The sequence below is a fragment of the Poromitra crassiceps genome, assembly GCF_964638095.1.
Source record: "Poromitra crassiceps genome assembly, chromosome: 20".
NCBI lineage: Eukaryota > Metazoa > Chordata > Actinopteri > Beryciformes > Melamphaidae > Poromitra > Poromitra crassiceps.
The window spans coordinates 23447877-23470376 of record NC_139637.1 but is presented as its reverse complement, the minus strand read 5'-3'; the positions used below and the strand labels follow the sequence as shown (position 1 = coordinate 23470376).

General features: G+C 43.9%; 1 protein-coding gene across 1 annotated transcript in view; it reads right to left on the bottom strand.

Moving 5' to 3' along the window:
- Positions 1-16901, bottom strand: part of LOC310794793 (monocarboxylate transporter 1-like) — a 38056-nt gene extending 21155 nt beyond the window's left edge. The window contains exon 1 of the mRNA XM_083656838.1: positions 16831-16901. The gene's annotated coding sequence lies outside the window, so the exon portion shown is untranslated. The remainder of the gene's footprint in view (positions 1-16830) is intronic.
- Between the last annotated feature and the right edge of the window lie 5599 nt (positions 16902-22500).

Below are 22500 nucleotides of genomic sequence, written 5' to 3'. Positions count from 1 at the left end.
TATACAAAAGCGTGTGTGTGTGTGTGTGTGTGTGTGTGTGTGTGTGTGTGTGTGTGCCTGTGCGTGTGCGTGTGCGTGTGCGTGTGCGTGTGTGTGTGTGTGTGTGACACAGATGAGACCTGCAACAATGAATCGATTATTACGGTAGTTGTCAACTATTAAATTAATAGACAACTATTTTTTTTTATTATCGATCAATCGGTTTAAGTAATTTTTTAAGAGAGAAACTGATTCCAACTTCTTAAATGTGAATATTATCTAGTTTCTTGCCGACAGTAAACTGAGTATCTTTGAACAAAACAAAACATTCGTGGATGTCATCTTGCGCTTTAGGAAACACTGATTGATCAACATTTATTCACCATTTTCTGACATTTTATATTACCAAACAACAACTCATCAATTAATCGAGAAGATAATCAACAGAGGCAGTCATAACATAAGAGACATTACGGTTGAAAACTAGTCTTGTACACTAGCGTCTTCTCCGTAGTACTGCTCATGGTCCTACTTACATAAGAGTACCGGTCTGGTCTGGTCCGGTAGGCCCAAGTGACAGAACACCTGTCAGACAGTCTCAACAGCACAGCTGCAGATCCTTTGTGTGTAAGTGTCAAGTCTCTAAGTACGTGTAAGCTGGCGTCTTGCCAGTGGAATTATGGATATCTTACTATCTGGCAACTGGCGACATCATAAATCACTGCGCTTTCATTTGGCTCCTTTTCAAACTCGCAGACACCCAGCAGGAAGGAGCCCCAAGACGCCCCCCTGCTGGCCTGCACTGACTCTGCAGGGCAGCAACGTGCTCCTTGAAAGCTGCACGTTTTTGCCCTATGAGTTAAGCACCTTACATTCCTATACACACCACCACAACAACACACGGCCCCATGTGCAATGTGCATGTGCTCGAATTCCCGGAAGGGAAGCTGGCCTCCTCCTCCTGGGGGCCGGCCGGCGGTGTGCCTGCCCTCCTCGGGCCGGCGGTGTGCTTTTTTTACCGGCGTGAAAATAATCTGGCCGCACGAGATTAGAGTTACACATTGACTCCTCTGCACACACACACACACCGATCCCTCGTCTCGCGAACAGAGAGCAATGTGAAAGTGGCACTACATATTGTGGACTGAGGCGAGATTAGCTGGGAGTTATTTCCTCATTTCCTGTGGCTCTTGTCCTAAAGGATTGAAGCAACATCACAATTCCCTTTTTTTCCAATTTTTCCAAGTGAACGTGATCTCAGATTATGACAGATCCCTTCGCCCCCGTATTCATTAAAGTAAATATTCGGCCCCACTCTCCGAAGCCACATATCTTCAGAATATTCGGACACTAAAATTGCATTTTTCAGACAGACGGATCAGGAGAAAAATAAACTTGTTCAAGACCTGTCTCTGTCTCAGCAACACACACTCGCGAGATTTGGCAACAGGAACTCATGTAATGGAATATCTTAGTTCCAACTGTATTGAGCTAACAACGTGCAGCTTTGTGTTTTTATATGTGTGGTTTGTGTGGAGTTTGGGAACTCACGATCTCTATTTCAAGTTAGCTTGCTAGGTCAGCGCTAACTGCACGTCACCAGGCACACAGTCCTCTCACAACACTTCAGGGGAGAGGTGACCATGTGACCATTTGGGAGACTTGCTGCGACCATTTGTTAGAATTGGTGGAGCCTGCGGTGACCCATCTAGATAGCAACAGAAGATCTCTACTTAAACTTTGAGTGGAGTCAACTCTATCTCTGACTGAGACTACAGGGGGCAGCTTGACTTTAATGACCATTCAAGAATCCCCATAGAAAATCTCTCTCATCCCGCCCAGAGCCGTGTATATTGAAGAGTCGCGACATCTCCATTCACTCCAATGGACCAGTTGTTTTACTCTCAAGAGTTCCAGGAAGTAAGGTCCTGGATTAAGCAGCACTGTCGAGTTGCAGCAAAATGGACAGTTTGTGTTGTACTTTGAAAGTTAGTTTTTTTTATTTATCAAATTGTACATTATCAGCTTTATTTTAGCATTCAAAATTAGCGCGAGACCCATTCCTGCCTGTTCATTGGCTAAGAAGACAAAGCAGCACAAAGGAGCATCCCTAACCCTGAATATTCAACACCTAATCGATGCACTTTTAGGATGCTACTCAGATGTTTCTGAACTGTGAGGTAAAATAAAAGTCAGATTATTACCGTACTTCAGAGAGGGGGGGGGGATCTAATACTGCATAGCTGTATGGCCCGGCAGAACTTGTTTAAATTCTGACATAGCACCGTGCCCTCCAGCATGTTCAGTCCAGTCAAATATCACTAACGCTATATGAAAACAGGTTTAGCCAACAGCCAAAGAGCCATACAGCCACCAATCCTAGAGAACATAATTGTACACGCCTTAATATTTGTGTTATATACAGAATATAAAGACACTGCATGAAATAGGCCACGCCCATCACCCGGGGAAAGCTCTCCATTCACTCCCATACACACCAGCGTCATTTTCCTTGAATTAAACATAGCTAAAAGCTGTTGTGTGGTGGGGCTGGGCAGACAACAAATGTAAAAAAAATCACCAATTAAAGTTTTTTTGTAATCCCGAGCAAAACAAGGAAGCCATTGAGAATTAGCGAGAAGGAAAATGTGGATCTAGCTGTCAAGGAAGTAAGTTGGAGTGTTCAACTTCCGTATATATGATCTTTGTGTGCAACACGCGACATAGGAGAATGCCAGGATTGGGGAGGGGGTTTGTTTCCCCCCGTTTTGGCCGTGGTTTCTGACTGATGACACGCTCTGCAGTGTCTCTATGGGCCATCCCATAATTGTTTATGTTGTACTCGTGTTACTCCTACTTAAGTTCTAGTGTTCTAGTCTTTGTTGTATCCCATGACTATTTGCTGCGACACAACATCCACATTTTCCCAGGGGGATCATTACAGTTTCACCATATCTTTTTCAATGATGATCCGTCATTATTCCTGGGATCTCCTCTAACACGGCACAACCTGTCTCACCACCTCCTCCCAGCTGACTCATGTGTGTGTGAAGGTGTGTGTGTGTGTGTGTGTGTGTGTGTGCGTGTGTGTGTGTGTGTGTGTGTGTGTGTGCGTGTGTGTGTGTGTGTGTGTGTGTGTGTGTGTGTGACGTGTGAAGGTGTGACCAGGGTAACTGTGTGTGCTGTCCCTGCCTTCTTTGACGCCAATGTAAATACGCCCGTTAGGGAAGTGATGACATGCGGTGGTGTGGTGCTGTAATTACAGTCGTGTTTATTGAGTCATCTCATCATCACACTTTACCAGCAGTCGTCAGAGTTTTTCACAAGGACCCAAGTTTTGTAGGTTTTGCATGGAGAGGCAAAGTGACCGCCTACTTCCTGCTTCAGCACTGTACCAGAGATTTTCATCCGCCATTTATTTTCCCATAGACATTTCGTAAAATGCTTATAAAATTGTTTTACTTTGTTGAACCAAACGGTTCAGCCATATTTAGAATCGGGAGAGACCATAGAACATTTCACTCAGACCAAAACTTAAAAAAAACAACATCGAAAAAATATTTTCTTTAAACCCGCATTTTTTTACGTTTTGGTTCCAGTGAAATGTTATGCGGTCTCTCCTGTTTCTAAATATATCTGTACCGTTTGGTTTGAACCAGTAACTCTGAGACAGAAATGTCTATGGGAAAATAAATGGCGGATGAAAATCTCTGGTACAGTGCTGGAGCAGGAAGTAGGCAGTCACTTTGCCTCTCTATAGGCGGGCTGATCTAACAAGCAGTATTTTTGTCATCATCCTCACAAATCATTTGATTGGTGCCACCTTCTGACAGAAATGTGCGTGTGCCATTTAATTTGTGCGCCCAATCAAATGGGTCAGAGTCAGGTCAGCGAATGTGGACGTCTGAGATCCGTCAAAAACAGTGAAACAGGCGCGACGTCAGAAACCAAACACTCAGCACACATGTACACTCTCACTTCCTCTATAATGTTCTGTGTCTCCTGGTGGTGTCGGTTACCCGACGCACATTCGCATTTAGCATTTAGCAACCGCCCGACTGCACAGACACGTGGCCACACACACACACACACACACACACACACACACACACACACACACACACACACACACACACACACACACACACACACACACACACACACAGTCCTCTGAGGTCAACTCTGCTACTGTTTTGGGCCATTTAGCAGCAACCACACAACAACACAGACACACATCACACGTCCCAGCTGTGCAGTGTTGGGAGGGTTACTTTGCAAATGTGTTCCACTACAGAATACAGAATACATGCCATGACCTAAAATGTCATTTGTAACATATTCCAACTCAAGTTAAAGGAGAATTCCAGTTTTTTACGACCTTATCTCCAGCTTTAACACATTGGGTGCCAGCCATGTTTTCATTCCTGTAGGTAAGTTGTGCCAGGGGTGTTTTTGACGATTCTGGCTCATTTTAGAACAGCCGAGGATTCTTTTCTGTTAAGAATTCATGAACAGCAATCATCTAAAAATAACTAATAGAATGTGTGCTTTCTCTGTCTAAAAGAGTTAGTTTGCAGAGTTAGTAGTTATGTAGATATTAGCCGTTGAGTACAGCATGGTTTCAGCGTCTGGAAATTTATTCAGAGATAAATGGCTTTTTGTGAAACAGTCACTTTAACCATTCATTTTTGGCATCAGTAAGACCGTCAGACATTCTAAACAATAGTTTTGAACAGTAATTTCCTCCATAACAACAGGAAACACCCCTCTCATTCAAACTCCTCCCTCCGTGTGTCTTCTCCTCCTTCCTCCTGGCTTCAGCGGGCGTGTCAGAAGCGTGTTGTGCTGCCTGCCTGTCTGTCTGCGTGCCTGCCTGCCTGCTTGCCTGAAATGGATTGGATTACTGTAAAATCGCCAAGCTTGCTCCCGCGGTGTGTGTGTGTGTGTGTGTGTGTGTGTGTGTGTGTGTGTGTGTGTGTGTGTGTGTGTGTGTGTGTGTGTGTGTGTGTGTGTGTGTGTGTGTGTGTGTGTGTGTGTTCGCGCGTTGATCCGCGGCTCTGGGGGGAAGGGATCTCTGTCCGTTCTGTGTGTGTGTCTCGGGCTTCTGACTGTAAAATCCAAGCCATTTCCGCGGAGGCGGCTGCTTTTGGGTCCCGTGGCTGTGACTTCTCTCGGTCTCTGTCGCCACTTAGTGGTCGGTAAAATAGATTACACACATGCTCTTGCTCCAAATAGTTATCTCGAAGATGTAAGAGGGGTTGATTGATGTCCCACCGTCAAAAAAACATGTAAGACGAGTTATTTCGGCTCTGGCACTCAAGCGTTGGATTATGTAAGACGAATTATTTCGGCTATGGCACTTAAGGTGTTAAATATGATTTGCGTGCTTCAAATAAAACAAATTAAATTAAAGTACGGTATTCCCTTCAAGTATTCTATTTTGAAAGAAAGTAACGGTATGCAGAATACCACCAATTTAAACTGTAACTGTCATGGAATACACATATTTTGTATTTTAAATACTGTATTCTGAAACATCTATTCCATTACTCCCCAACCCTGCAGCTGTGTGTGTGTGTGTGTGTGTGTGTGTGTGTGCGTGCGTGCGTGCGTGTGTGTGTGCGTGTGCGTGTGTGTGTGTGCGTGTGTGTGTGTGTGCGTGTGTGTGTGCGTGTGCGTGTGTGTGTGTGTGTGAAGGTGTGATCAGGGTAACTGTGTGTGCTTGCATGTGTGTGTATTGATAGTATTCTGTTACAGCACCACACGGCCATCTTGGTAGGAAAATAGCAGGTGATTGTAATCAATTAACAGGTGGTTACAATCAAGTGACACCAACAGCCAATGAGCTGTGTGTATTGTAGCGCCATATTGGTAGGAAAATGCTTGTGACATCACGGGAATACTATGAATACACAACATCAAATAGCTTGCACTGTGGAATGGATTGGTTTTCAATGTGTCTAGTGTCTACTGTCTAGGCCAGTGGTTCTCAAATTGGGTTCCGGGGGCCCCCAGGGTTCCTTGAGAGGGTTCCAGGGGGTCCCCAGCGAAAAGGGGGCTCACTTATTTTCACTAGACTTCCATCCAGAAGTGACACAATGACAAAATGTATGACTCTTTTTGTCATGAGTTTCATTACACTTTCTGTGATCAAAACATCTAAAGGAAAAAAATATATTTCAGATGGGGGACTCTGGGACAACAATCGTATCAAATGGGGGTCCGTGGTGTAATTTGTGTCAGTTTAGGGGTCCTTGATGTGAAAAGGTTTGAGAAACACTGGTCTAGGTAGGCCTGTGATAAGAACTCTGTCTCTGACCCCGTCTCACTAGCCTGGGTGAAGCCAGCCTTCAACGTGACGTCACAGACCATGCCTGTAACGTAAGTGACTGATAGGACATAGAGGTCACGTGACGTGGAGGCTGTGCTTTACCCAGGCTAGTGTTTTGCCACCATGGAAATCAATGCAAACGTTCCTCAGTGTGTTTGTGTCTGTGTGTGCGTTGCGTCTGTTTTTGCTTAGCAAACATCACTGTCCTCTTGGCACCAGGCTACCATTGCCAAGACAGTTAGAGTTACAACACTATAGTTACAGTGACTAGCAATGATCAGTGGTGGGCAAGTTCCTTTCCAAATGTAATATACTACAGATTACTAGGTACTTTCATTTAGTAATAACCCAGCAAACATCGTCTTGACCGCGACATCACCAGACGATAGAATTGTGGTTTGGCATCTACCATCTAAGTCTGACGTTCTCTCCACATTCCTCCAAAGTAACGTTTAGACTGTCACTTCAAAACAAAAAATATTGACCTCATATTGCTTTGAAAACACCACATGTAGGTGTCTTTTGTGTTTTTGTTGAATAAAAATGACATTTGATTGACAATTTACCTGTTGTGTGATCAGATACTCACAGTGTGACATGCACTCCACCTGCAATGACGACTTTTATTGAACGCCCTTTTCTTTTTTTAATATGAAAACACGTTTATGTCATATAAGTGCAAGTGTCTCTTGCTATGGGCTTGTATTTATCACAAACTTCCTGAATCCTGTGTCCCATTTCTCTTGCCGTAACTAAACGCAGTGTTGTGGGTTTTGGATGTGCTATGCTGTCTGCTAAAGTCACGTTGGTTATATTATCGTAAATTATATAAATATACCTGTCTCATCGCTGGTTGAAATCATGAAACAGAATTAGCGAGGCAGCTAGCCTATCAACGCAACTTCCAGTCGGGACCGTCAAAATGCTAAGTGCTCAATGTTAAGTATCTCTATATATGACCAAATCCGTAGTATTTGTAACTGATTCCGTGGCCTAATGGATAAGACACAGGACTGCGAAGCGGGCGCCCCAGGATCGAATCCCCCATTAGGTGCTATCTCTTTTCTTTCGATGTAGCAAAAATCGTTGAATCTGGACACGTTGTGGGGAAGTAGAGGAATTACGTCGCTAAGATTTCCATTCCGATATTATAATTAGACCCTGACTAGATGTAGTGGTTTGACGTGCAGCAGACGGTCGTTATACGTGGAAATGTTTGCTGGGAAGTTACTTTACAATATTACTGACTGTCTGTGTAGAGTAACTCGTTACTTATTACACTACTTTTACGTTACTTTTCCCAAGATAACAGCAGTAGCAGAATGACATCACCGCCCCGGCACCATCCCGAAAAATAATTTAAACCGTTAAACCGTCTTGAAGTCAGTGTAAACTATCCAAAATTCTAAATGTTATCCTTTTCCTTTGTTATTGTCATCTATAGTGGTTATTTTCATAAAAACACACAATTTGATTAGGAAATGATTATATCTTTATTTAAATATGTGCTTTGATTTTTTTTTTAATAACTCAATTTGTAACTTGTGTTACTTGACAAAGTAACTGGTGGTATAATATTACTGAAATCCTATTGGTAATAAGTTATATTACTGAGTTACTGCTAAAAGTAATACATTACATGTAATATGTTACTTTTGTAATGAGCTACCCCCAACACTGACAATGATGCACTGACTGAAGCACAAGACATTGATGTGAATGGGTGAAATATTAATGCCTGTGTGTGAAGAAGTCTCCCGGTCATCATTTTCTGTTGACCTACCTTGACCCCCCCAGACAAGCAACTGACCCCCCCCATCCCGACATTTAGCAGGGGAGCAATTCAACTCTGTGTAAATGCCATCATGGCTCAACACTATAGTTGACTATGAACTATTTAGAAGGGCAAATGAGCAGGACGGCTGCTAGCTCATCCAGGACCCAGAGAGGAAGTAGAGCTGTCTCATCTCACGTTGCTCACAAGAGTTGTTTTGTCACATAGACTCTTCCACACTGAGGTCACTACAGTGATGCATAATACAAACACACACACATCTCTGTGTGTCTCTGAGCTGCAGCTCCAGTTCATCTCTGTGTGTCTCTGAGCTGCAGCTCCAGTTCAAACCTAAGGAACTAAAAGATGCTACAACTTGAATGAAAACGTAATCATAATACTAATAATAATAATACTCATACTCGCTGTAATAGAGAGCTCACCAAGTGAAAAACAAAGTGCTAACCTATTGCTAAGCAAACCGGGACTATGGTAATAGAGAGGCAAAGTGGAACGTCACTTCCTGCTTCAGCACTGTACCAGAGATTTTCATCCGCCATTTATTTTCCCATAGATATTTCGTAAAATGCTTCTAAAAATAGTTTTACTCGTTCAAAACAAACGGTTCAGCTAACGCTATAATCGGGAGAGACCATAGAACATTTCACTCGGACCAAAACTTTAAAAAACAACATCGAAAAAATATTTTCTTCAAACCCGCATTTTTTTTACGTTTCGGTCCGAGTGAAATCTTATGCGATCTCTCCTGTTTCTAAATATATCTGAAGCGTTTGGTTTGAACAAGTAAAACTATTTTCTATAAGCATTTTACGAAATGTCTATGGGGAAATGAATGGCGGACGAAAATCTCTGGTCCAGTGCTGCTGAAGCAGGAAGTGACGTTCCACTTTGCCTCTCTATGCTAACTAAGCACTAGCAGTGGTGCTGACCTGGGCCTGGCCTAGCCTTCCTGTGTTCACCAGGAATGTGATGACTACAGGAGTCCCACTGTAGCGTAGCCAGTTTCCCCTCAGGTCTGACACATGGTCTGACACAAAGCACTACTCACAACAACAACAACAAGCGCCAGATCGCATAAACGTGGAATGTTAATTAAGTCTAATTGACAAAAGTGCTCTTGGAGTAAATTGCCAATAAAACACATTTGCAAAAACTAAACTACATTTAAATGCACCCCCCCCCCCCCAAGTATTTCAGTTATACACTCTAGTTTAAAAAAAAAAGCAAAAGGTGGCACCCAACACAGGAAGTTGGAGGACACCGCCACACTTCCACGTAGCTGGCTTCATCACGTTTGCGGGCCATGTGCCTCCTCTAACTCTGTACCAACACAGCAGCAACTTTACTACCAGGCTGATAATGAAAGTGCCTCCTCCTGTGACATGGCTATTCAAGGGAACGCACGCACACACACACACACACACACACACACACACGCACACACACACACACACACACACACACACACACGCGCACACACACACCCACACACACCCACGCACGCACACACACGTACGCACACAGGTGTTGATGTGACCTTTTTGTGTACTGGACTGTGTGTGTGTGCGTGTGTGTGTGTGTGTGTGTGTGTGTGTGTGTGTGTGTGTGTGTGTGTGTGTGTGTGTGTGTGTGTGTGTGTGTGTGTGTGTGTGTATATATATTGAAAGCGTCATGGCGGCACGCGCGTGTGTGTGTGCACTTTACTACGTTTTTATATGAGCCGGTGTGCATTCCTCTGGGATCAGGAAGGCCAAACTGTCACTCCGACCATAACTCCCAACGCCAGCAGGTCCCAAAACAGAACGATTATTACCGCAACATTGTTGACGAGTTTGAGTTAAGTAGCTGTGAGAAAGATCAACGTTTTCTCAAAAGAGAGGCATGTGACCCCCCCCCCCCAAAGAGGATCAAAATGGCTAGGGCTAACCTTAATACTATTCACAAGAAAAGCAGTTAGCTAAAGCTACATTCTTGTGTTTTTATTATATGACCAAAACAGCTTGCCAAGAAGTTCTTACAGTTCAAGTTCTCAGCTTCTTGCCAGTGAACCTGGGGAGCAGAAAGGTCATCCAAGGTGGACCAGGAAGAACAACGAGGACGACACACGGGCGGGCATGGCCCAGGCCAGGCCTCTCAGGTTACTCGTGGCGAGGGTGGGGAGGAGAGGTGGTGGGTGGAGAGGCTACCAGTTACACACTGCAAGGTCATGTTAGCAGCACTGTTGTTGCTCCTGCAAATAAACTTATGCTACCGAGGAAGTTCAAACAGGAGCATGGGGGGAAACTTGACCTTCAACATGCAGGTGGGACATTTCGCTTCGTTCCTCGACGTGCATTTCATTGGTGCTCTCCACAAGTTCAGGAGCTCGTTTATACTCAACGCGACTGTTACTGTAGTGTCGAATATGGTGTAAAAACACTGTTACGTCACAGGCTCTGAAACCTTCTGGATCTTAGGTCCATCACACCAGCAGAGCCCACCACCACAGGCTCTGAAACCTTCTGGCTCTTAGGTCCATCACACCAGCAGAGCCCACCACCACCACTGTCTCTGAAACATTCTGGCTCTTAGGTCCGTCACACCAGCAGAGTCCACCACCACAGGCTCTGAAACGTTCTGGATCTTAGGTCCGTCACACCACCAGCAGAGTCCACCACCACAGGCTCTGAAACCTTCTGGATCTTAGGTCCGTCACACCACCAGCAGAGTCCACCACCACAGGCTCTGAAACCTTCTGGATCTTAGGTCCGTCACACCACCAGCAGAGTCCACCACCACAGGCTCTGAAACCTTCTGGATCTTAGGTCCGTCACACCACCAGCAGAGTCCACCACCACAGGCTCTGAAACGTTCTGGCCCTTAGGTCCATCACACCAGCAGAGTCCACCACCACAGGCTCTGAAACCTTCTGGATCTTAGGTCCATCACACCAGCAGAGCCCACCACCACCACTGTCTCTGAAACATTCTGGCTCTTAGGTCCGTCACACCAGCAGAGTCCACCACCACACAGGCTCTGAAACGTTCTGGATCTTAGGTCTGTCACGCCAGCAGAGCCCAGCACCACTGTCTCTGAAACGTTCTGGATCTTAGGTCTGTCACGCCAGCAGAGCCCAGCAACACTGTCTCTGAAACGTTCTGGATTTTAGGTCTGTCACACCAGCAGAGCCCACCACCACAGGCTCTGAAACGTTCTGGATCTTAGTCCACCACCACATCACCTGGACCAGCTGCTAAACTTGAAAGCAGGCAGAGATTTCAGTTCAGTGCCCAGCAACAGGCATAATGGGAAACAGGCCACACCTCCAGTGTAAATTGATTTATGTGGCTATCTCCCCTGTGTAAGACATCCAACTGCCCTGTGCTGGAGCCTGAGAGAGAGAGAGAGAGAGAGAGAGAGAGAGAGAGAGAGAGAGAGAGAGAGAGGGAAAGAGAGAGAGAGTGTGTGTGTGTGTGTGTGTGTGTGTGTGTGTGTGTGTGTGTGTGTGTGTGTGTGTGTGTGTGTGTGTGTGTGTGTGTGTGTGTGTGTGTGTGTGTGTGTGTGTGTGTGTGTGTGCACGTACACACGGTGAAGCAGGGCAACTCCTCGAGGAGTTATCAATGAGGCCATTCAGCTCTCCAGTAACAGGCGCTCTATTAACCAAAGCACATGGTGTTGCTGCCAAACGATACCTGAAATCCCCATCAAACAAACACGCTAATCGTCTTCAGCAGATTAAATATTACAAGAACATGAGCAAAAACAACTTCAGGCTTAGATTGTCTCTGAGATGACTGACTGACTGACTGACTGACTGACTGACTGACTGACTGAAATCTTAGTGAGTGAGTTAGTGAGTGAGTGAGTGAGTGAGTGAGTGAGTGAGTGAGCGAGCGAGTGAGTGAGTGAGTGAGTGAGCGATAGGGCTGTCAAAATGGCCCCAAAATCATATTTGAATATTCCCTCTAAACAAAACATATTCGTTTGAATATATTCGAATACTAAAAAATTTTATTTTATTTCAACATAAACATTGTTTTTCCCCCCCATATTTATTCAGTCAGTACTAATACAGTACACTTTTGTAATGTTTTTATAAATAACCAGGCAAACGATGTATGTTTTTATGTTGCCCTCTTGGCCAGTTTTTTTTTTACCTTGGTTAAATGTAAAAACAAAAAAACAAAACAAAAAAAAACAAAAAAAAATGTTTTTAAGGAAGAAGAATAAATTTAAATATAAATTTTCATATTTGAATATTCTTTAAATTTTTATATTTGAATATATATTTGAATATAGAATATACTTTGACAGCCCTAATGAGTGAGTGAGTGAGTGAGTGAGTGAGTGAGTGAGTGAGTGAGTGAGTGAGTGAGTGAGTGAGTGAGTGAGTGAGTGAGTGAGTGAGTGAGTGAGTGTCGTGAGCATGAGGTGGATAGCCAGCCAGGTAGACATCTCACACTACACTACATTGTGATTGTCACTGTGGGCGGCCATATTGCTTCTTGACTGACGGTTTCTACTTGATCCGAATACGACTTAATAAAACGCAGCGTCATCATCATCATGATGACTCAGTGAAATGACTCACTTTACTCTCTCAAGCTAATCTCCAGCGCACAACAGGAAATGAAAGATAAGAGACACGAGTGTGAAGGATCAAAATAATAATAACACTCGCTTTGTGGTCAGCGACGGTCCGTTTCTGAACTTTGCTTGTCTGGAAAAAAACATCAAAGACTTCCTAGAAGAATTATGAAGCTGTTGTTCTTTGCGGCCCAAAAGCAAATACTTGCCAGCTTAGCACTAATAATGACCACTTGACTGTCACAGGTACGAGCTAATGCTAGTAGCATTATTTCCCTTGTTAGCCGCCAATATCTCTCTCTCTCACACACTTACACTCAAGAGTGGACCGCAGCAAACATGTGCAAACACAGATACAAAGACATATATCCACACACACACTCCCTCAAACAGCATGCTTGCCACATGCACTCAAATGACCACCAGTGTTGGGGGTAACTCATTACAAAAGTAACATATTACATGTAATATATTAGTTTTAGCAGTAACTCAGTAATATAACTTATTACTTATAGGATTTCAGTAATATTATACCAGTTACTTTGTCAAGTAACTCAAGTTACATTTTTTTTTTTTTTATCAAAGCACATATTTAAACGAAGATACAATAATTTCCTAATCAAATTGTGTTTTTATGGAAAAAATCACTATAGATGACAATAACAAAGGAAAAGAATAACATTTAGAATTTTGGACGTTTGAACACTGACTTCAAGACGGTTGAAATTATTTTTCAGGATGGTTCCGGGGCAGCGATGTCATTCTGCTACTGCAGTCATTTTGGTGAAAGTAATGTAAAAGTAGTGTAATAAGTAACGAGTTACTCTACACAGACAGTAATATTGTAAAGTAACTTCTTACTTTCAAATGAAAGGAACTAGTAATATGTAGTATATTACATTTTGAAAGTAACTTGCCCAACACTGATGACCACAGGTGAAGAAAACCATTCCAATAACACTCCACTGTACAGCCTAAATGTGTTAGCTTTCCTTGTAGCATGTGAGGAACCAAAAGAAACGTTGAAAATGCTCTGTTAGGAGTGTTGAGGGAGTGTGTTTGAGTGTTGAGGGAGGGTAGCTGCTGCGTGCGTCAAATCTAATTTGTCAGGAGGTGGAGTCAACAGAAATGTGACTGCAGAGAAAGGTCATCTATGTTCTGGCAACCTGGACAACATCAGAGCTGCCCTGCTCTGCTCTGCTCTGGTCTAGACGGTCTAAACCCCACATCACTGCATTCCAACTATGTTTCCAGCTTGAAGAAGAGGGTATAAAATTACCAGCAGGACCTCAGACAATATGACTGTCTGTGGTAAGTGAGTCTGGTCGACTAGCAGCCACTCTGACTGGTACAAACAAACCATCGTGCTTAGCTGGTAAAATAGTGAAATATGGCCGGTAAGCTTTGGAATCCAAAGGCCATTATGTTGAAGTTATACGGTATAACTGAGACGTATGACTCCGAGTTGAACCTCTCCGCACATCTGGTTTGAAGTACCATGCTTCCTTTCACACATACATACACAGTGTACACACACACACACACACACACACGCACACCACACACACACACACACACACACACACACACAACTGACGTGCCTACACCAATTGTCTCTCCTCGCTTTCTCTCAACCTCAGACTCAACCAACATTCCTCTTGTATCAGTTATGATCTCTGCAGCATCTTTCCAACGTCTTCTCAAAAGTCCTCAACCGCCCATGTGTCTCTTCTTCTCACACACTGATACACTTCCAGCTGTACTGTCTCTGTCATGGTGTTCTGTTGAACGTTGTTCTCTAATCACACATTCAAAAGTATGGCTGGCAGACAGGAGGAGTGGCACAAAAACTGGAGGAATTGTTCAGTCAAGCTTGGTTAAGGCACACACGGGTCTAGTAATAGCTTTTATGGCATATCTAGACTTAATTATCATTGAGAAAGTGATAAAATATATGTAAATATATATTTATATATATTTATTTATTTATTTATTTAATATAAAACATATGTATATATACCAACAGCTAGAACCATAGGCTAGAACAGACCATTTCACAGCTGGGCTACAGGTGTAAACTTCTAGTTTTCATATTTGGTAGCCTAGGTCAGTGATTCCCAACCAGGGGTACGTGTACCCCTAGGGGTACTTGAGCAGCTTGCAGGGGGTACTTGGAATGATTGGGGAATACAATTTACCTCCAAAATGATAAATAAATATATATATATTCCAAGTCATTTCATAAGCCCATTGTTAAAATGTGATGTGTGTGCCGCAACTAGTTCTGCTGGCAAGTGTCAACTGCTACACTGTTCTGCTACTGATAATGGCAAAAAACAACTAAAAAGCCCAAACACCGGCAGTTCAGTGAAACATATATTTTGTATAGATTTACTTGTATGTAATCATCAACACGCATTAGTGAGGGGTACTATTGTCATGGAAAAACAGCTCAAGGGGTACATAAGACAAAAAAGGTTGGGAACCACTGGCCTAGGTCATGTCCATAAGCTGGTTGTGAGAGGCCTTCAGATGGCTGGTCTCCCAAAGAGAAGGGCCAAGCAGTTAGATATTGTTCAATATCTACTATTATCGGCAGCCGCTCAATATGGAGGAGGCGCTGCTTTTTGTACCCATGAAGTGGATACTGACCACTATCTTGCATTACAGTATAACTGTATATATCAACCTGCCATGTTATCATCCTGTGTGTTTCTTATGTGTATGCATTATTGTGTTCGCCATCTGGGCACTCATGTAACTGACTGACTCCCAGCATTTGACTGCACTATTACTGTTTATGTCCTTTGCATACTTGTATTTATGTGGACATAAATAAATATTTCAAATGTGTGTGTGTAGGCTATATATATTTATATGTATAATATATACATAATAAAGACTACATAAATACAACCCCTGCCTGCTCAGTCAGTCACGTAAGCATGAATGCCAGAACATGTCCTTCCAATTATACGTTTAAATACACTCTTAGCATTATCCTAATCCTAACGAGTAATTTCTAGGCATTTTTCCCAGGAATGTGTGGTGTTATAAGGTGTGTGCTACAGCAGAGAGAGCAGGCACATGGAAACACAGCACTGCTATAAAACCCCAAACTAATATGACAGACAGTCAACTGTTCTGCCAGCTAAAAGGGCCTAATGTGACACACTATCGATTCTGCAGGGAAACTCTATTTTCACTAGACCCCTCCAGGCAGGAGGTCAGGACAGAACAGAGGTCACACACACAGTCTGCTAGAGCGGAGAACAGCAGCCCTGGAGCTGGTGGGTACTTCAGAGACTTGCTCAAGGGCACTTCAGCAGAATTGGTAGAATATCCCCCTGGCTCCACTGTTATTTATAGGCCACAAGCAGCGCTGGTTGCGTTGGGACAATGGGGACTGGGGGGGTGGGGGGCAGTGCGTGTCGTTATCTTTCCATTCAGCTCTGGGACTGTCCGTCATTATATGAGGCGACCATGGGGGCATGTGTTGGAACTCATTGTGCGCTATGCTGCACGCCCACAGGACAACGCAATGCAATATTGCATCACAGCTGTTTCAACAAGATCACCACCAGTCTCCTCCTCTCCTCTCCTCCTCTCTAACCCGGCTGCTAAGCTCGCGTTTTGGGTGTTCCGTGCCACCCGATAGGTGCCCACAGGCAGACAGATCCTCACAACACGTAGAGGAGCAGGGTGCAGCGCCTCTTTTGATTTCCGGTGTCGTGACATGCTATAATACGATACTAGTCCAGCATCATCACACCACCACAGACAGTGAATGGAAAAACGTGCAAAACAATCCCCTGATTAATAAATAGATCGCTAATAACGTTGAGCGTTGCCGTGAGAGACGGATCAATAAGCCGAGGATAAGCTGATGTACTTACACTAACTAAGACGTTAGCTTAAGTCAGACTCAGACAGATAGCAAAGCTGGAGCTAGCTAATTTAACAGTTGACAATACAGTGAGGTTAGCTGCCTGCTCCGTTTGGAGGACACGCAAGTAACAGTTGAGATGTGAGAGGAAAATGACCGTTTCACTTGGCTCTCCTTTACACTGGGCTCTTTGTCCGGACAGCCCCGCGCTGTCTGTGAGGCTCGTACGGTATAACACAGTGCGTAAAGGCGCACAGGCCGCTCGGTACTCACCCGTTATTCGGTAGCTTGTGTCCGGTAGGCTCGGTTGCTGTAACGTGTGCGTGTGTGTGTCCCGGTGTCCTTGCTCTTCACAATGAAAACGTGCAGGGTACCACACAGACGCACCACGGGGCAACTGCGATGACGCTCTCAGCCAATGCTGCGCATGCGTACGAGTGCCCTCCGACACTCGCTCAGTGCAGAGTGCGGTGAGTGAAGGAATCTGTACTAAATCATAGCCTGCATGTACACACAGTGTTCGATCCCCTGCGTAATAGCGCCAAGAGGTCATGTTAGAGAAGCGGGGGGGGGATCACTAATCACCACTGTGGTTCTCAAAGTGGGGTCTGGGGACCCCCCGGGGGTCCATGAGGGGGTCCCAGGGGGCGAGGGGGGTCAGCAAAAAGGCAAATTATTTATTTTCACTAGCCTATGATTCCCTCCATAAGTAACTCACTCGCTGACAGAATGTATAACTATTTTGGTCATGGGGTTCATACACTTTCTGTAATAACCCTGGGACAACATCAATGTGTGGTCATTTGTGTCCGTTTTGGGTCCTTGACGTGAAGAAGTCACTAACAGTTTGAGAACCACTGCTGTAGTGCTCTCTTGCCGGCTTTATAAAACGGTGGTAAACACACCATTATTATTTTTCATGCAGGCCCCTCAGTCGAAAAGCCCTCTGTGATGTGATGTCATCAGTGAAGTCATCACTCACCGATGACCTCACAATTCCTTGAGTGACATCACTGATGACATCATCGCTGATGACATCACAATTGCTCGAGTGACATCACTGATGACATCATCAGCGGTGACATCATCAGCAGGAAGTAGGGAAGGGATGATGTCACAAATGGCTGTGTGAGTGTGGAAGGCCTAAAAATGTAAAATATCACTGTGGCCCACAGTCTGTGGGCAGCACCAGATATTTTGTGATTATATAAATAAATAAATAAATAAATAAATAAATAAATAAATAAATAAATAAATAAATAAAATAAACAGAGAGAGAGAGAGAGAGACACAGACACACACACACACACACACACACACACACACAGATATAATGAATGCAGGCTAACTAGGGCCAATGCTGTGTAATATGTGGACATCATCCCCTCTCCCTCCTCTGCTCAAACAGGATCACCGTTGCACAAACTGAGAAGAGCAGATGAGGCTGAAGGCCACCTGTGTCCTTCAAAGAGACAGTAGATCACCCCGGGCCACATCAGCATTATGGTTGCCCTCAAAGGGCCGCTTGTAAATATAACACAATATAAATGTTTTCAGCCTACATGTTATAATATTCCATAATTACCTCTGATTCGGTTATTATTGTTTTTTAGCAATAACTTAATACTTAATGACTAGATCAGATCAGATATCAGATCAACTTTATTGTCCCCGAGGGGAATTGTCTAAGTGCATTACAGCATATCCATCGGCAGTAACATACACCAACAAAGGAAACAACAACATGACAGACGGGTGGAACTAGCGGTGCCTGTTTAGGCGAGAAAAATTGCACCTGCCCTTATTACACTGGACCTAATTGCACTATCATGTAATATAAAAGAATAATTAAATAATTAAAAGCATAAAACCATAAAACCATAAAAGCATAAAACCATAGCGAAATAAAAGCAAAGAGAAACCACAGGAAGGACTAAAAGAGAAAAGAACAACAAGAAAAGACAAGAGCCATCACGTTTCTGGCACTTCCATCAGTGCAGGTGTTACACCCGTGAGGAAGGGACTCGCTGTCTATTCAGCAGTGCAATAGAAGTTGGAAGGAAGGATAGACGTTATCATGGAACATGGAATGTTATACCAGTCCATATTAGAGAACTTACCACCTACAGGTCTTTTTCCAGAGCATTAAGGACATGGTTACTAAGTCACCAAATCTGCCCGCATTAGTTTAGGAAACCATTCTGTGTGCCCCATTGTGTTGTGCTGCACATGTCTGCATGTCCTCATATGGTGCTGCTGTCTTCTGTCGCTACAGTAACTATGTCTGCGGTGCTGCTGTAACGTTGTCTTGCAGTTTGTACTGTATCTACCTTACTGCATGTCTATTATTATTATTATTGTAAACTTGTCTTTTGTTTTTAGGATGCCATCTTTACACCTGGCCAGGGACTACAGATGTAAACTAGCCCCCGGGCTAACTCTGGCATATTTATGGTGTTTGTTAACACACACTGTTTATTAATATGCACTGTCCCTGTGAAATAAATAAATAAAATAAATGAAATAAATGAAATCTATTGCTTTTGCAGCGGCTGGCTCTAAACCGTCTGCCCGCATCTCGTACTCAGAGTAGAGGATATGGTTTGGATCAATCAGAACTCTATTTGCCAGATTTAATTACTTTGTTTTCGAACATGGACTGAAGTGTCGGATAATCCTGCTTTCAGACTAGCTCTGAAAGCAGAATTATAGGGAAAACCATGACAAACTAGTATAGCCTACAACTATTATTCCATTTAACAATAGCTATTTTAAGCCATATTGCAAAGAATTGTACTGCACAAATTGTATTCTTTGCTAGCTCTCAAGGGCCACATAAAATGAGGTGGCGGGCCGGATCTGGCCCCCGGGCCTTGGGTTTGACAAATGTGCAGTAGATAATGAAATGATAAATGACAGCATGGCTGCATACTGTCTGGAGGGTACCCGAAGGCCCCCTGGCTGTTTGAACACCATGACAGCATGGCTGTATACTGTCTGGAGGGTACCTGAAGGCCCCCTGGCTGTTTGAACACCTCTTTTTCTCATAATCTGGTCTAATAATCACAGGGAGCGCAAGCAAGACATTTGTGTATATTTGACAGAATAATAGCCCAAGGGAAGCAATCAGTGCTCGTGTTATGTTCACAAAAGTTAAAATGTAACGGTTTTGCTGTGAAGGGTCATATTATTGATCTGTGATGAAGCGTACGTATCCAGCAAATTTGCATACGTTTTGATGGACAGAGGCACATCAGTTACACCAGGGATACTCAACTTGCTTTGCCCAGGGGCCACTTTCGGGAAATGATAGAAGGCCAGGGGCCAGTTAATAAACAAACAATATACATTTTTCTGTAGCGGATTGTAGGTTTTTGGGGTGTCAGCCAGAGTTTAGTCTGACAATGTTGTGCACACTGGATAGTTAGTTAGGTTAAGTACATACATAAGTGCCTGGGTAGCAAGCAGACAGCGGTATTTGAATTTAGCAGCTAAATCATAGATTATTGAAAGATATTCCACATTCCAGACTGAAATGCTATAACAGAAGTGGAGTATTGTGGAGTGGAGTATTGGAAGTGGAGTATTGGCCAGAATGACATGAACATTTGGACACTTATTCAGTGGGTATCTTGCATGTTGCGTTCAGGTGCACTGTAAAAAAAAAAAAAAATTTTTTTTGCAATTCGTGGCCCTCGGGCCGCGGCCGCAAGTTGAGTGTCACTGAGTTACACCAATTAACATTCCATCCTCATCCTCATTGTCTACTACAGCAGAGGTTCTCAAATGTTTTTCAGCCAAGGAGCCCTTAACAAGATAGAAAATATACCAGGGGGACCCCCTCATTCTGATTTGTGATTTTGAGCTAAGCTTAATTGTTTCCACGGTAACGTGCTTGCCTTTTAAATTGATAGGTTTGTTAGATTAGAATGTAATCCATGAACCATTTTATAGATTTAAAGCATACAATATTTTCATTGAACTATGAAGCTTAAAAAAATATATATATATATATTTTCCTGAAAACTTTTCGCAGACCCCCTGGCAAAGTGCCACGGACCCCTGGGGGTCCCCGGACCCCCATTTGAGAACCACTGTACTACAGTACTAAAAAAATAATAAATCCCCTGATTTTCAGATCCGTCAAACCAAAAAAAAGACCTCCAATCCTCAAGCTGAACTCCCTGCTCCGTATGTGGGAAGCCATCCAAGTGTCAGTGGCTTAACCTGTAGCCTATAATGTGCTCCTGTGTCATTACTGTAACCATTAGTCCTGTCCAGTGTTTCCAGCTGACAGCGTGTGAGGGTGCTTTTGGCTCAGCGATCTGACGGTGCCTAATTGGAATATTCATTTTGTTTCCGCTAACGAGGAGGGGGCAGTTAAAGGGACACAGGGCAGGCAAAGAAAGACATGAGAGAAAGGAGAGAGAGAGGGAGACGGAGAGGGAGAGAGAGAGAGAGAGAGAGAGAGAGAGACTAAGCTCTTGTGTGTGACCCTGAAGGAGTTTGAATTATCCTTTGATCCTAAGCATAATAACCCTCAGGGTCAAACTACACTATTAGAGAGCTAAAGTGGAAAGTCACTTCCTGCTTCAGCACTGTACCAGAGATTTTCATCCACCATTTATTTCCCATAGACATTTTGTAAAATGCTTATAAAAAATTGTTTTACTTGTTCAAACCAAGTGGTTCAGATATATTTAGAAACAGGAGAGATATTGCGGATTTAAAGAACATATTTTTCCCATGTTGTTTTTTAAAGTTTTGGTCTGAGTGAAATGTTCTATGGTCTCTCCCGATTCTAAATATAGCTGAACCGTTTGGTTTGACCAAGTAAAACTATTTTTATAATCATTTTACGAAATGTCTATGGGAAAATAAATTGCGGAAGAAAATCTCTGGTACAGTGCTGAAGCAGGAAGTGACGTTCACTTTGCCTCTCTATGCCACACTGTTACAGATCTCATGCTTTGCCTGGTAGAATCTCCTGTGAGTTGTGTTGGACTTACTTTCACCCACCAGGGGGCCGGTTTTCCATCAATATTGATCAACCGCGCCTACACCCACCTGGACAAACAGGTGAGCAGCTGTGAGGGCGTCGTGTTCTATGACTTCTCCAGTGCTTTCTCAACACCGTCAGGCCGGCACTACTGGGCGAGAAGCTGACAGCGACGCGGGTGGACATTCCTATGCCTCTTACAATGTGTGATGTTGATATTTTTTCATGTCTGAGTGTGAGCAACTGTTAGCATGACTCAATTTCCCCCTCGGGGATCAATAAAGTTATTCTGATTCTGATTCTGATTCCGATTCCGATTCCGATTCCGATTCCGATTATTTAGCCTGCACCAGGCGGGACAGGCCGAGACCGTTTGCCTAACCGGTGTCTCTGTCCATTCACAGGCCCTCCTGAGACAATAAACACGTTTTGAGGGAGATGGGGAGAAACACACGCGCCTGCCGCTGAGAGGGATACCCAAGATGAGGAGGGGGGGTGGTGGAGAGGATAGGAAGCACAGGGGATGAGAAGCAGATTTTGTTTCGAGGGGGAAAGGGCCGTGAGGGGGAGAGATGTTCTGTTGGGGCAGGCGAGGAGATGCTGGGTGTCAGGAGCGCGTGCTGCGAGGGAAAACAGAACACAGTGTGTGGGAGGTGATCCGGTTCTGTTGTCCTAAGCTTCTCTCCTCACAACAACAGAGGATCTCCTCGGGTCATTTTAGCTCCCTGAGAAAGGTGTTTTCGGCGGCGGCGGCGTTTTACGGCGGCCGGACGAACTTGAGACCGTAAACACACCGGGCGATGTGCAGAGTCCACCGTGTTGCGAGTCTTTGGACTCTCACTCTCACTCTCACTCTCTTTTACCACTTTCAGACCAGCGACCAGGGTCGGACCGGTGTTACTTGACCCATGTTCACACCTCTTCTTTTGTCAAGTCACACCAAG